Raw genomic sequence first — 4,023 nt, forward strand, 5'->3', positions numbered from 1 at the left:
TTGCGTTTCTATGGCTAGTCCAGTTCAGTTTCTGGTCATTGCAAACCCCTAAGATGTTGGTTTGGGTTCAACATAAATCTAGAATAAAAAGCCAACCTCATGGTGACTGTTAAAAGCCATCTGGTTCACTAATGTCCTTTTGAAAAGGAAATTTGCTACATGTGATTCCAGACCCACACCCTCTGCATGAGAAAGCTGCCCCTTAAGTCCCTCTTATATCTTTCCCCCCTCACCCTAAAACTATGCCCTCTAGTTCTGGAGTCCCCCCATCCCAAGGAAAAGACATTGTCTATTTATCCTATCCATGCTCCTCATGATTTTATAAACCTCTGTAAGGTCACCCCTCAGCTTCCGACGCTCCAGTGGAAACAGCCCCAGTGTCGGACAATTGTCCCATCACAAATAAAGCCCGTACACGGACCTTGTGAAATTGACAAATACTGGTTTATTTCTCAGGAAGAGAGAGCCTGACCGCACATATGCGAAATGGACACTCTTCACAGCTGAGTCAAACCTTCTTCCCTGAGCCTCAGGTTCAGTCAGTTCTTATAGGGTTACATGATATTGATGTTAATTACAGGACAATACAGTTTCAGTCACAGTTGATAGAAACAATACTGCTAGTCCAGCAGTATCAGTCAGTTAACAATGGTAACAGGAGATGAGTTAATCTACACAAATAGGTGCTAATATTCAGCATCCTGGCTGGAGAAGTTTCATAGGCCAGTGAGCATTCATATCAAGTCTCCTGGTGCCATTTAGTCTGCATGCGCATTGTGGTGACTGAGTTCCTGGAGAGACAGGGAGCGCCCTCGGGGTTTCAGGAGCTGTGAAGCAGTGAATCTCATTAGCAAGTCATCTGGATAACACGTTCCTTCAGTCAGTAAAGGCTTAGGCTCTTTTATGTCTGTTCCAGAGTGTGACCAAGTTGAGTTGGCAGTGGCATTATGGGTAGGCCTTCTTTGGTTAAAGGCAAACATGGTGTCTGTGAGGCAAAGTGGGGTTTTCTTCTCCCATGCCCAACCTATTCACCCTCGCCTTGTAGCTCAAACCCTGGCAACATCCTTGTAAATCTTTTCTGACCCCTTTCAATTTTCAGACCTTCCTTTCAATAGGAGCGATCAGAAGGAGATCAGAATTGCACACAATATTCCAAAAGTGGCCTAACCAATGTCCTGTACAGTCACAACATGACCTCCCAACTGCTATAGTTAGTTAATGCTCTGTCTAATAAAGGAAAACATACCAAACACTTTCTTTGCTATCCTATCTACTTTCAAGGAGCTATGTACCTGCTCTCCAAGGTCTCTTTGTTCAGCAATACTCGCCAGGACCTTACCATTAAGCGTATAAATCCTGCTCTGATTTGCCTTTCCAAAATGCTGCACCTCATATTTACCTAAATTAAATTCCCTCAATGAGTACTTCACATCTGTATTCACCAAAGAGAGGGCCATGAGGGATGTTGAGCTGAAGGAAAGGGTTTGTGAATACACTCAGATCAACATAATGAAAGAGAAAGTGCTGGGTGTCTTGAAGTACATTAAAGGTACACAAATCCTGAGGGCCAGATGGGATCTATCCCAGAATACTGTTGGAGGCAAGGGAGGAAATAGCTGGGGCCTTAACAGTTACCTTTGCATCCTCTTCGGCCTCAGGTGAGGTTCCACAGGACCGGAGGATTGTCAATGTTGTTCCTTTATTTAAGAAGGAAGGGAGACAGAGATAATCCAGGTAATTACAGATCAGTGAGCCTGATGTTAATGATGGGGAAACTGTTGGAGAAGGATTTATCCATATTGGAAGTGAATGGACTTTTTAGTGATAGGTAGCATAGGTTTGTGTTGGGAAGGTCATGTCTCACAAACTTAATTGAGTCTTTTGAGGAGATGACAAAAATGATTGATGAGGGGAAGGCAGTGGATGTTTTCTACACAGACTCAAGAAAGACAAAGTTAAAAATCACACAACACCAGGTTATAGTCCAACAGGTTTAATTGGAAGCACATTAGCTTTCGGAGTGCCGCTCCTTCATCAGGTGGTAGTGGAGGGCTCGATCGTAACAGAATTTATAGCAAAAATTTGCAGTGTGATGTAACTGAAATTATACATTGAAAAATTGATTGTCTGTTAAGCCTTTCATCTGTTAGAATACCGTGATAGTTTCACTTCTTTCATGTGTAAATCACAAAACCTTTTTTTTAAAGTTGCATTCTCGGGTTAGCTATTAACAATGGTGATAGCTAGACAATATGTTGAAGGTGTTAGCCCCCTGTGTTCTCTGTCTATGACCTGATGTTTAGATTGATTCCAATCTAAAAAGTGAAATAACAGAGTTTTACATAAATTCATGCAGCTTTTGCGCTCAGAGTTCTATATGAATCTATGTCGGTTGTGGAAGGATCCTTTGGGGCCCTGGACGGAGGTGAGGGGCGAAGATTTTACACCTCTTTCGGTGGCAAGGGAAGTTCCCAAGAGTGGAGGGTCTGGGAGGGAACCCTTCTGTCTGTTGATTGTTGTGCGGTGCCCATTCACCCGTTGTCGTAGCCTTTGCTCGGTTTCCCCAATGTACCATGCCTCTGGGCATCCTTGCCTGCAACGTATAAGATAGACAACGTTGTCTGAGTCACCTGAGTACCTGCCATGTACAAGGTGGGAGGTGTTCCCACACGTAATAGTGGTATCTATATCCACAATCTGACATGTCTTGCAGCATCCACCGTGACAGGGTTGTATGGAGTTGTCCTGAGAGCCGGGCAGTTTGCTACGAACAATGATCTGTTTGAGGTTTGGCAGTTGTTTAAAGGCAGTAGTGGAGGTGTGGGGAAGGTCTTAGTGAGGTGCTCATCCTCATTGATAATGGTGTTGCAGGTCACGAAGAACATGGCGTAATTTTTCAGCCCCTGGGAAGTACTGAAAAACGAAGGGTACCCTGTCAGTTGCAGCAAGTGTCTGTCTCCTGAGGAGATCATTACGGTTCCTTGCTGTGGCATGTCGGAACTGGCGGTCGATGAGTTGAGCATTGTACCCCATTCTTGAGGGCATCCTTGAGTACTTCCAGGTGTCCGTCACGTTCCTCCTCATCAGAGCAGATCTGGTGTATGCGTAGGACTTGTCCATACAGAATAGCCGTTTTAATATGTTTTGGGTGGGAGCTGTGATGACTGTTCCAGTCCGTCGGTGGGCTCAGTGGGATCACTGCCGGCACCTTGAAAGAATTCCCGGACTTTCATTCATCTGATGAACTCCTGTGTCTGCTGCCAGAACCAACGGGTCCATTTTGGTGGCGTGGCAGAAGTTGAGACCCCTACTCAGGGCTTCGATCTCTTCTAGTCGAAGGGTGTGGTCCGATAAGTTGACAATAGACTTCCCCGTAGTGATAATTTGTCTACGGTGGTTCCAGGGCGGGCTTTGCTATTACTGGTGAGAATGCCAAACTTCTCCAGTTTTTTGTTTTTGGCCTGCATGTACGTGGTGTAATTTTGTCGCCTTGTCTGTTTGGCAATGTCACGTAATTGTACTGATGTATCCTGTGTGCAGGCTGTGAGTGTGGACTCCATCTGGATTTCAAGGTTGTGGCGCCTGCTATAGAGTTGGTGCATGAGATACTGGTGAACTAGAACAGTCATCACAGGGATCTGTAGAGGAGCGACCAAAGAAGGTGTAAACATGGACCCCACCAGAGGGCTGCTGCCCTGGGCTTGACATGTATGGTCAAACTGTCAGGGAATATATAAATGCCAGATTCATCAACCGTACCCACAAGGTAGAGCAAAACATCACCCGTTCACAACGCAATGCCATCCAGGCTCTCAAAACCAATGACAACATTGTCATCAAACCAGCAGATAAAGGAGGAGCCATTGTCATTCAGAATAGAACAGATTATTGCAAGGAAGTGTACCGACAACTGAACAACCAGGAACACTACAGACAACTATCAGCTGATCCAACCAAAGAACACATCCGAGAATTAAACACACTGATCAGAACTTTGGATCCAGTCCTTCAGAGCTCCCTACG

The 4,023-nt window shown here is 45.1% G+C and overlaps 1 long non-coding RNA gene across 1 annotated transcript in view; it reads right to left on the reverse strand.

The window, feature by feature from the left end:
* Window positions 1-535: 535 nt before the first annotated feature.
* Window positions 536-4,023, reverse strand: part of LOC122556873 — a 26,576-nt gene continuing 23,088 nt past the window's right edge. The window contains exon 3 of the long non-coding RNA XR_006313677.1: window positions 536-827. This is a non-coding gene — a long non-coding RNA (uncharacterized LOC122556873). The remainder of the gene's footprint in view (window positions 828-4,023) is intronic.

The sequence above is a fragment of the Chiloscyllium plagiosum genome, chromosome 14 (genome assembly GCF_004010195.1).
Source record: "Chiloscyllium plagiosum isolate BGI_BamShark_2017 chromosome 14, ASM401019v2, whole genome shotgun sequence".
Lineage (NCBI taxonomy): Eukaryota > Metazoa > Chordata > Chondrichthyes > Orectolobiformes > Hemiscylliidae > Chiloscyllium > Chiloscyllium plagiosum.